General features: G+C 36.7%; 1 long non-coding RNA gene across 1 annotated transcript; it reads right to left on the bottom strand.

Moving 5' to 3' along the window:
- Positions 1-7,820: 7,820 nt before the first annotated feature.
- LOC149813011 (uncharacterized) lies at positions 7,821-9,007 on the bottom strand. The gene is made up of 2 exons (XR_016428205.1): positions 8,877-9,007; positions 7,821-8,054 (listed from the first exon to the last, which is right to left on the bottom strand). It is a non-coding gene; the product is annotated as an uncharacterized LOC149813011 (long non-coding RNA).
- Between the last annotated feature and the right edge of the window lie 3,700 nt (positions 9,008-12,707).

Raw genomic sequence — 12,707 nt, 5'->3', positions numbered from 1 at the left:
GCTAATACGAAGATCATAAATCTTGGTTTTCTTCGTATTATGACTATGGCCATAAATACGAATCCCACCGAGTTTATAAACTTCAGAAGAGCTTGTTTACGTGCCATTCGTGTCAACCATAGTGAATTTGAAAAAATGTGCATGAATGATACATCAAATATTGAAAATTGCTGAAATTAAACTATATGCAATGCAGTCTTATTCTAAGCAGAAATGTAAATTCTTATTCCAAATATTACATTTGATGTTAAATTAAATTGAAATAAAAAAATAAAACTAAGTTTTCTTCTTGAATATTCCTGCAAAACTAGAAAACATGTTAGCATAGAAATGTAGGTTTTTCTGAATTTATCCGAAAATATTGGAAATTATCGAATATTATTCAGATATAAACCCAAAATCATACCCCCTTTGATATAAACATGAGAAATAATGAATAAATTTTGAAAATAAACTTGGAAATTCGAAATTGGGGTCAAAATGACCAAAATACCCCTGATGACCTTGAAATCAGGGTTTTCTGAAAGAATTTTTATAAAATTTAGAATTTTGAAAATCAAATGAAATAAATCAAACACAATATGATGAAATATGATTATATTCATGAAAATTTATGGAATTAGAAATTTGAAATTTGAAATTTGAAATTTAGGTCAAAATGACCAAAATACCCCTGATAACAAGACTATGGCCTTGAAACCAGGGTTTTTTGAAATAAATTTTGCAAAATGGGAAATGTGAAATGAAAATGATATTTAAATTAACCCTAATATGACATGACATGCTTATTTACATGAATAAAACCCTAAAATGGCAAAAATATAATAAAATGTCAAATTTAACTGGATTTTCGCTTCTGAATTTAAAGACAAACTAACATATAAAGCAAATGAACTTGGAATTGAGTCAAATTTGACATGGACACCTAAACTAACCCTAGGAACAGAATGGATCTCAAAAATCTATTTTTTTTGTATTTTATTAATATAAAAAATATCTAAAAATCCTAAAAAATCAGAATTTTGCCTAAAATGTTGATTCTAAAGGAGATTTCGGATATCAAACTTCCATAACAATTCCCCAAATTTTATGGGGTGACATAGGACAGTTAGGAAAAGTTTTTTTCCCTTTATACATTTTGGTTTTGACCCATGGTCGGAGCTGTACAGCTTCGGCAAGTCGGATCGGAATCCGGTGACTCTAGGATTTAGGAAAAACCAATAGGTTTTGGGAGAAAATGTAGGAAAAATTGCAGACGGATGGGAAAATGTCTGAAATTGTAGTAAAATGTCCCTGGCATACATAGGAAAATTTGATCTTTTCACATCATTGGGATTTGGGTTATGGATTGGAAATAGGCACACTGTTATCAGAGACCCGAATCTCTGGAATTTTTGGATATTGGAATCTGTCATACAGAAAAAATAAATTCGGAAAAAATAATGGGATTATCCAAAAATTTCCAAATTTTGGGAAATGACAGGAAAATGGGTTAGGAACAACTTTCATGTTGAAAGTTTTGACAGAAGAGCTACGGGTTGAACGGACACAGCGCATTAGGGTCTGTCTATACCCTGACAAAGAAAAATCAAGATTTTCCTAGGGGTCTATAAAAATCGATTTTTAACAGAGATCAAATCTGTTTGTACAGATCCCAAAATTTCCAGATAATTAGTAGATTCCAGTTGAATCTACTGTGATTTTTAGGAGAAAATACGGACCTCCCACAGAGGTGAATCTGAAGGTTCTTTTCTGCTAAATCAGAGATTGAAAGTTCTGGAAATGTAAAATCCCAGTCTGGGATTTGATTAGTTTGAGAGGGTTCCAAAACCCAAACGGACACAAATTTTTGGCAAAAAATCAATAACATATAACCACGACCATCATGCCATTTTCCAGGATTTTTGAATAAAAAAATTCAGATGAAATCATAACTTGACTTTACATAAACATGGATTCTATAGATTGTAAATCAATTGCTAATAAAACTATAGAACATGAACAAGATGCATCATGAGATTAAACTAAATGCAAGATTTAAACATGTAATCTATGTGAAATGCAAAAATAAAATAGTAAAACAATCGGGGAAATATGATCCATTCTTGATTTGACTCTTGAAACAAAGGATTCAACCCATGAGATGGATGAATCCTATCGTTTATAGAGCTTTCAATATAGTGGATAAGGGCGTTACAATGTTTACTAATTTAAAACCATGAAAAGGACCTTCACATGACCCTTGGTCCAGCCTTTGATTCGGCTCCACAACATCCTCATAAGAAAAAAAAATGAAGCCTAAAGGCCTCAAGTCGATGGATAACAATTGTGAACACCATGGGACATTAACAAGAACCAATGGAAATAAGAGGATAATGGCTTACCTTGGGGAGCTGTGATAGTTGATGCTATAAAGCGAAAGGTGCAGCTAGGAGAGCCTTTGGAAGGGATGGCTGGAGGCAAACACCAACTGGAAGCTTGGTTGAGAGGAGGTTGTGGATCTGGTGGCTGCAATCAAGGTGGATCGGCTGCTAGGAGAGAAGCTTGGAGCGAAGCTGATGGTGGCTGCAACTTAGAAGTGGCTGTAGCTGAAGGTGTGGATGGAGCCAATGGAGACACTCTTGCTGGTAGCTGCAATGAAGGGCGTCAGCTGCAAGGAGGATGTCGGTTGGAGCTTGAAGATGGTGTGGCTGATGGTGAAAGCTGCTTCAAAGTGGCTGCCGGCTGAGTGAGAGGAGTGGTTGCAGCTGTGCAAGGGGAAGCTGGAGGTGGCTGGGCTAGGTGTCCAAGGAGGTGGCTGCTGTAGGTTGTAGGAGGGCTGCAATGAAAGGTGGGGGTGTTGTGTAATGGGAATGAAGAGAGAGAGAGAGAGAGAGAGAGAGAGAGAGAGAGAGAGAAGGGGCTGGAAGGAGAGCTCAATGTTTTCCTCTCCTTTCTTTTTTTTTTCTTGTTGAACTTAGGAAAATACTCTCATCCACTTAGGGATTAATGACACAATAAAAAAAAGGGATCACCCTTTACATAAATGGCTGGGCAAGAGGGAAAGGAAGGAAGGAAGAAAGGGAAGAAGGAAAGAAAGGGAAGAAAAGAAAGGAAAGAAAGAAGAAAAAGAAAAGGAAAGGAAGGAAGAAGAAAGGGAAAGAGAAAAAAAAAAAGAAAAGGGAAAGAAAGGAAGGGAGAGGGGGCTGGAGGTTTGGGCGACCACCTTGTGGGTCCCACCTCCTCTCAAAGAAAATAAAATAATAATAAAAAAAAATAACAAAAAATAAAAACGAAAGAAAAGGAAAAGATAAAACTTTTTTTTTAAATAGAAATGAATGAGCCATCTCAGAGCGTGCTCTCTTTCCAAATTTGAAATTCATTTTGATAATCATAGGGGTAAAATGGTCTTTTTAGAAAATTTCTGGAGGAAACGAGCTATTTTTGGCAGTTTTTGAAACGAGCTCGGATTTTGAAGTTCAATACCCCGTTGCGAAGCAAATCCAGTGTAGAATTTGAAAATTTAATTTCGAAAGAAATCCAGATTGTTTTTCTCGAAAAAATATTTCCAAATTTAGACTCTCGGGGGTAAAAATGTCAATTTTGGAAACCCAGGGTTTGAAATGTATTTTTGAAAACTTTTAAAACTCAATCTGGATTGAAATTTATAAAACTGGAGTTCTGGACTTCGAAAATGGAATGAAATGTGATGAAATGTTATGAAATGCTGAGAAATGATATGAAATAATGAAAAATGACATGCGAAATGCATACTCTGAATGAAGAATTTTTGATGTTAGACCCCAATTGGCAGCTGTACCAGTTTAAAAAGCATAAAAACTGATAAAATTTGCAAAATGGCTGAAGAAATGGTTTTTGGACTCTACTGGGTTAGAGTGACACTGAAAATCAGGGTTTGAGCTGGATTGAACTGAAATAAGCTGGATTGAGCTGGGCTTTAGAGTTTCAAAACTCAAATGAACTGATCAGACACTGACTCAACTGACCTTTTCGACTAAATTTTCAAGAAAAACTTCCATTTTTAGGGAAATGGTACGGAATGGTCACTGGAGCGAAGTGAATTACAAATCTGAGCTGGCTTTGAGCTAGAACAAAGGTCAGTAATATTGACATGAACTAAAATTGAAGCTCAAACAATAGCTCAATTGACTGAACTCAGCTCAATTTCAGCTGAAAGAGCTGAAACAGGCTAAAATGGGCTCCTGGACACTTGGAAATGGTTTTGAACTGAAACTGGAGCACTTGAACTCCTGGTAAGCTTAGGCTATACTCTGGGAAATATGACTGACTCAGAGACAATTGACTTGGATTTGAGTGAGAAATGAGTTCATTTCTGAAGAAATGATCCCATTTTGGTAGGAATGGAAATGGTCCGTTCATTGTGAGCTTGGATGAGCTTGAGATGACTGATATTCTAACTGTTCTGAACTGACCAATGAGCTTGGTTGACTTCGACTGACTAGGGTCCGGGATGACCTAAGGGTAAAATGATAATTTTTCTAGTGAAAATGGGTAAAGTGGTGATTTTTTGAAACAGACTCAGGGTTTGACTCCTACACTGACCTAATAGGGTTGGCACTACACGAGAAGGGTTATTTGAGCATGGATGAGGAAAATTTAGGATGTTTACAACGATGAATGCCAACCTAATGCCAGTGTTGCCACTAATAGGCTTGATCAAGACATTCTTTGGTGTTCATAAAAACACAAAGGTTGCACATGTCACAGGGAGAGAGAGAGAGAGAGAGAGAGAAGCAATCAACTTGAGTAAGTTCAAACCCGATACATGCCATAATCCTTACAACTAGAATTGAACACTCTAAAAAAAGATACATTCAATGGAACATTGTTGAAGCTACACGAGGCCGAGCAGCTAAATCTAGGGTTAAGATTTGAGAATATCAAGTCCCTATACTTTGCCTCCTGAAAGAAATACCAACAAATGTTTAGTAGATAGTATTGTAAATAATGTTATAAAGAATGGAACCAGAAGGCTAAGTTTCAAGATATAAAAGGGAAGAAGTACGAAGTGGTGAGAAGGAGGCAATGTCATTTAACACCAAATACCTCAGCAACACAAAGATTTATTTTATGATTATTTCACTTTTCTTATATAAGTCTCAAGAATAACACGGGAAAATCTTTACAAACTTGAAAAATATAAAACAGAAACTAAGAAAAAACAAATTTTCATAACTTAGGAAAAATATACAAATATCAACAAAATATAGAAACTAAATATGGAAGATGATCATAGAAAATGAATTCCACAAGATCTTCAAATTGGTGGTATCTTTTTAAATATGGTTGATAATATATTTTTATGAAAATATTGCAGCATTTTTCCAGAAAATACCCAATAATTATGATGATGATGCAAAAAGGCCATTCACTAGATACAATATTGAACTTGAAAGAATTTCCTAACATGTCCAGAGGTTATATGCCCCTTTTCTTTTGCATCGGGGATCATACTGTACCCAATTCAGTGAAAAACAAAGTCAACCACTGTGAGCACATGATAAACTTAAGAAAAATAATGTATATAGGTGACCATAGTACCTATCCTTGACACTAGAGCATGGCTCCATCATCTCCAGCTTAGCCGCAATGCGAGCAACACAGCCATCTACGACATTGTTGAGATACACCAAAGGCATTTTCCCAATCAATTGTTCAAAACAGAGAATAGACAAATTCAAAACAAAACAAAAAAGATGAAGATTCTTCAAGAAGGGATGAACGGGAATTCAATGAAAAGAGCACATCTCAGTGATGTCATGTGCGATGGAGGTTGGTTCTTCCACCATCTTCAGACAGTAAAACCAGAATTAAGCACTAATCCTTATGATCCCTGCTAACCCAAAGGTCCTCCAGATCGATGACCCTCCTTGCGCCGGGAAAGAACACCAACTTCTTCCCACCACCAAAAGCTCCACCCATTTCCAATTTCCCCACCGCATCATACACCTTTAATCCGCCACCACCACCCACATTGTTTTCCTCCGTGTCCGCCGCCTTCTCCAGCGCCACAAGATTCGGCTGGGGCGGCTTCGCGGCAGCCATATCGATTATGCCCTCTTCCCCGTCGGGAAGCCAAATATTTGGGGGCAATCAAAGAGAGAGCAAGCGAGGGAGAATTCCGCGCCCTAGATGGGCTGGTTTGAATAAAAAAGTAGCGATGGAATTTTTCTATTGCTAAGCCATTGCAAATTAGCGACAAAATTTTTTCCGTTGCTAATTTCCGCAAATAATTTGTATGTTAGCGACGAATAGTTTTTTCTAGCTAATCCATCACAAATTTGTGATAAAAAAAATCCGTCGCAAACTTTCGTCGCTAAGTAGCATTTTTCTTGTAGTGAAATTGAGACACACACTACCTTGGTGACAATCACTTATGAACAATGATACTCCATCTCTATTAGTTTATATTCAAAACGGCTATTTAAGTTGCTATCGAAATCACTATTAAGTCGGTAGGCCAAATTGCCATTTACGTTGCTGCTAAAATCTCTATTTCATTGTTCCATTTTTCTATTTTAAATGACTTGGTTTTGAAATTCTGTTTTGGTTTCTCCTTTTTCATGAAATTGCAATAGTAGCATCGTATCAATGATTATATATATGGGGAGTCATTCGTGCATTAGGCTTAATGTCCATTATTTACTTGGAGTAGGGAAACACTAATGCTTATATTGGCCTTTGCCTCTTTGAAATAAGTCTAGAAAACCATGCTGCAGTGAAGCCAAAGGTACAAGAAATTGGACATAGAACACAAAACATTATTTCAAAGTTTGAAAAAAGAAAAGGTAGAGAAAGGTTGAATATTAATGAGTCCACTGAAGAACCTCTACTTGGCAAACAGGTTGAGGTCTGTAGATCCTGAATTTTTAAAAGCTAAAAATAAAGGTTTTCCACCAAAATATTTGTTTTAGAAAATGGATCCAAGACCCAGTTCTAAATTTGTGAAGAGTATAGGGACCATTCTTCAAGATCTCGTGTCTTTTCTCCTTCGTTGAGTAGGGATCAACCGGATAAGGGAGTTCGTATCATTATTGTTGGGGCATTGTGAAAAGAGAGCGTACCTCAGACACAAAAGCCTAAAAAAATGAGTTTAGTGGAACCACCAAAACTCGAAAATGACACAAAATACAAACAATATCCATTATTAGTTAAATCCAAACTTATAAAATACAAAAATAAACAAAATATGTATAAAAAAATAACTATGAATCAAACCTTGCGCCACATATAGCCCTCCTATGGTTGATGAGTGTAGGAGCATGCACAACATTTCAGCCTAGCGCAGAGTTGATATGGGTGTGAAATACGGGGGATCTAGGCTCCTAGGTTGGACCAATGCAGAAGCGCACTAGGCTAGCTAGCTGGTTGGGTAGGCTAGGTGGGTCAGCTCACTACAACAGAGCAGTAGATTAGCGACGACCACCTTCCGTCGCTAATCCGTCGCTAACCATGTTAGCGACGGATTAGCGACAACGCGGCGACAGTATGCTTACGTCGCGAATATTTCGACACTAACTGGCGACGGAATAATTCCGTCGCCAAGTCCGTCGCTAATTGCGACGGAATAACGAGCGCTATATTTCGTCGCCAATCCGCCGGTACTAAACGGCGACCACGGCGTGGCGACGGATTTAATTCCGTCGCTAAGCCGTCGCTAGATTAATATGAATAGCGACGGAATCATCCGTCGCTAATCCGTCGCAAAAACGAAAAAAAATAAAAAAAAATTATTTAAAAATTAATTACGGAGAACTGTACAATTTATATTTCCTGTACAATTTATATTTCCTGTAAATAAAAAACAAACCACACAAAAAAATTCATATAACAAGTATCTATAATAATTAATCGTTCCACCTTAAAACTAAGAAGTTTAATTATTTACAATTCAACAATTACAATTAGGAAAAATAAAAAAAATAGAACTTCTTCAACACAGTCCTCTAATCATCGCCAAGATTTTGTGCGTCTTCTTGTTCATTGTCTTTATCTGTCCCTTCAGCTCCACTACCCTGATTATCGCTAGCAGCCTACACAAGAAAAGAACAGTCAGTATTGATAAACAAAATATAATGAAATAAATTACACACTATATGTGATTCTATCATGTGCTCATGTGTGATCTAAGGCAATAAAAAAACTCTATATGTGATTCTATCATGCTCATATGTGTGCTAAGGCAGTCAAAAAATTGAATATGTGATTATAGCATGTTCATATGTGTTCTAAGGCATATAAAAAAACTCTATATGTGATTCTACCATGCTCAGATGTGCTTTAAGGCAGGCAAAAAACTATATATGTGATTCGATCATGCTCGTATGTGTGCTAAGGCAGTAAAAAAATTGAATATGTGAATATAGCATGCTCATATGTGCTCTAAGGCAGGCAAAGCCAAAAATTTTATATGTGATTCTATCATAAATGATATATAACATGTTCATATGTGTTCTAAGGCAGTTAAAAAACTCTATATGTTATTATAGCATGTTCATATGTGTGCTAAGGCAGTCAAAAAACAGAATATGTGATTATAATATGCTCATATGTGTTCTTAGGCAGTAAAAAAACTGAATATGTGATTATAGCATGCTTATGTGTTCTAATGCAATCAAAAAAACTTTATATGTGATTCTATCATGCTCATATGTGCTCTAAGACAGACAAAAAGTTAAATATATATATATGTGATTCTATCATGCTCATATGTGTGCTAAGGCAGTAAAAAAATTGAATATGTGATTATAGCATGTTCATATGTGTTCTAAGGCATCTAGAAAAACTCTATATGTGATTCTACCATGCTCAGATGTGCTTTAAGATAGTCAAAAAAACTATATATGTGATTATACCTGAGAGGGACCTGGAATCGAAGATCCCCTATCCTGAACAGCGGCCTTGATCTCATTTCGGAGAAAGGGGGCGACGGTGTATTGGAAGTAGTTATTCAGTGATTCATTAATGATCTCGCGTACATCATCACCTGAAAGAATAGTCGGCTGCTTGGAGCTTATGTCGGCGCAAGAAGTTGGTGAGCCGTAACTGGAAGAACCAATAACTGGTGAAGTGTTCATATTACTCCCAAACCCGAACACGCGACCTTTTTTGGGTTCACCTGCTGCAGTCACCCATGCTGTAGGATCAAATGATGGATGCTGAGTAGCGTCTTCACCATATCGCTCTACCATTTGTTGCTCATATGCCTCCTACAAAATAATGTTTAAAGTATTCATTAATAATTAATGATAACATTATGATGACTTGCATATATATTGCAATGATTATTAATAGAATTAATACATACCGTTGTCGTTCTCGCCTTCTCTGATACGAAGACTCCCGTGGTCTTCCGTTTATGTGTTTCTACAAACACATCCTTATATGGTACACTGCCTCCTTTTTCTGCTTCCTGCGAAGTTAAATGACAAAAGATTTAGTACACAAATTTGCAACTATACTTATAAAATTAATATTATATATTGATGAGTTACCATTTTCTTTAGGTGGCTCCCAAATGTCTTAGATCCACCTGTGTGTAGATGGGCTTCGGGCATCTTCGATCGATTTTGTGAAGCCTTCGCAGAGCGATTTTTAAATGCATCTCCCGCCCACATATCGCACATTTCATCCCAGTAATCTCTCCTGATAGTAATAGGACCATGGCCCTTCCACAGTAATGGATCATCTACTACGCCAGATGCTTTTTTTGCTGCAGTCTTCATAGTGTGCAGCATGTCTGCAAATCGATTGGCAGCCACCTTCTGCCACACCTTCCTTGCATCATTTTCTTCCACCGTAGTTGCAAAGCGATTCGAAGCCTACAAATATTTTCAGAAAGTTAGTAGACATTGCTTAAATAAATTAAATATGAAACACATTAACTATGAGGAACAACTGTATACCATGAATGAGGACCACAATCTGTCTAATACCTCCTTTGGGTACTCTTTCCATTGAGCAACTGGTCCTGGTAGATGTTGAAGAAGTGAATTCCTAATCTCCCGTACTACTTCTTGTGGCTCAAACCTCGTGCTGCACATGAATTGTTACACAGTAAATATCAATATAAAATATTTAAAAGATATGCAATAATTGAAAACAAAATACTTACGGTCGATTATCGATATACACTATTCGAATGAGTCTTCTTGTGCCAGCCTGTGAAGACCCTGTTTCCTGTGTTGGCTGTTGACTTGTGCGATCAACTGGTGTAGGTGGGTCGTGTACAGGCGCAACATCATCTGTAAAAAAATACACACCAAGTTCTCAGAATGTGCATTTGAACTAATCAAGCATCTAATTAGTTATATGATATACCTATCACAGGAGCCCGTGAAGATGAAGGTTGAGCCTGGCTACTACTGGATGAGCGACCACTATAACCTCCACGAACCATATTCTAACAAATAACATATGTCATACAATACATTCAAATAATTCACATCAAGTATTACAATGCATTCAAGTCATTCACATCAAGCATTGCAATGCATTCAAATAATTCAAATCATTGACATCAAGTATTGCACTAATTCAAATCATTCGTTAATTGCATAAATTATAATACATTCAGATAAATTACAATGCATTCGAATCATTCGTATCAAGTATTACAATACATTGAAATAAAATTTTTAATCATTCACACCAAGTATTGCAATACAACTCACATCAAGTATTACAATGCATTTAAATAGAGGTTTGTAGTATAAGATTTTTTTCACTAGCTTGAGAATTCTTCCTCGTCACTAGTTTGACTTTCTTCTTCTTCTTCTTCTTCTTCTTCTTCTTCTTCTTCTTCTTCTTCTTCTTCATTGTTTGCCCATCCACTTGGTACATCATTTGGATCACATTCCTTTATGAATGTTTCATCAGCCAATGGAGATATGACATGCATATCATGCGCAACATCGTGACCATAAGCGAAGTCACAGACATCATCTGATTGATAGTAATCACTGTCTTCAGCTAACTCATCTTCTTGTAACTGATCATACTCGGGGTATAGTTTGGATTTCACCTTGCAAACTGCCCACCATTCATTTCTATCTGACTTTTTTATACTCGGATATGAAGTATAATAAACTTGTTGAGCTTGCGAGGCTAATATGAATGGTTCATATGTTCCAAACCTGGATTTATGATTCACCTCCACAATGCCTGAAGCTTTGTCGAGTCTTGTTGCAGTTGGATCAAACCAATGACACTTGAATACCGTAACCCTGTTATTCATGCCTAAGTAAGTCAACTCCATTATTTCCTCTATAACACCGTAGTAATCATGTTCATTTTCACCGTAGCTGCTACCCTTGACACACACGCCACTATTTATCGTTGATTTGTTTATACCGTAGTCTTTTGTATGGAATCGATAACCATTTACGATATACCCGTTGTAGCATTGCACAACTTTGGTCGGACCATTTTCTAAATCACATATTCCTTGATCTTTAACATCACCATGGCGAACCTACGCACAGACATAAACAATTATTGTGATCACGATCAATTAAGTAACTTAGTGTTGTTTATAAGTACAAAATTTATGTTAGCTTCTTTACCAACTGTTTCAACCACTCCACAAACTTAGTTTCACGTTTTTTTTGTACTTCTGCATTAGTGAGATGTGAAACTTTGCTTTGCAACTCCAGATCAAATCGTCTGCAAACCACAAATACTTATATTACCGAGCCATGTATCCACATATAGAACATAAAAGGATTTATAATTGAGTTGCATATACATATACTTACTCGATGTATGGGTCGATCGCTGAACAATTAAAAAGAATATAGATGTGTGCTGCATCTTGCTCTCGATCTGTCAATAGCCTTGATCGGCAACTACCAAATGCATGCCCAAGTCGTTGAAATATCGACAGCTTGTCAGCTACAGTTACTTGTTCTCCATCATCGTTACGGGGCGGGCATGTGTAACGTGTTGAAATATGAGGTTCGAAGTACATAGATGAGAAATTTGAAATCTCTTCTAAAGTGTACGCCTCACAAATAGAGCCTTCTACTCTTGCTTTATTACGAACCTTTTTTTTTAGGTCAAGCATGCATCTGACAAGAATATACATTTCAAATTTTAAATATCTGTCATTAAAGAGACAAATATAAAAAAACATATACCTTTCAAATGGGTACATCCATCGATATTGCACAGGGCCACCAACCCTTAGTTCATATGGCAAATGTATGATCAAATGTTCCATAACATCGAAAAATGCTGGCGTAAATATCTTTTCTAACAGACAAACAGTGGTGATGACAGAGTCCTCGAGATTCTTTACATCTGATACAATGACCTCCGATGCGCACAATGTTCTGAAAAATCCGCTCAACTCAGACAATACCCCCCATATAGGTTTGTCTAACATATCATGGAATGCTAGGGGTATCAATCATTGCATAAAGATATGACAATCATGGCTCTTCAACCCATATAACTGTCCATCGTCAATCTTCACAGCCCGAGCAATGTTAGAGACATATCCATCTGGAAATCTCAGTTGTCTCAACCATTGACATACATGTTTTATTTGATCAGGTCCGAGCACGTACTTCGCCTTTGGTTTCAGTACTTTGCCATTATACTCTTTGAGTTCCAATTCTGGTCTTTTACATATTAATTTTAAATCCATACGGGCCTTCGGATTATCCTTCGTTTTTCCTTTAATA

This window comes from Nuphar pumila, chromosome 16, assembly GCF_984573655.1.
Source record: "Nuphar pumila chromosome 16, dmNupPumi1.hap1.1, whole genome shotgun sequence".
In the NCBI taxonomy this organism is placed as follows: domain Eukaryota; kingdom Viridiplantae; phylum Streptophyta; class Magnoliopsida; order Nymphaeales; family Nymphaeaceae; genus Nuphar; species Nuphar pumila.
The sequence above is the reverse complement of the archived record's forward strand: the minus strand, read 5'-3'. Positions and strand labels throughout refer to the sequence as shown.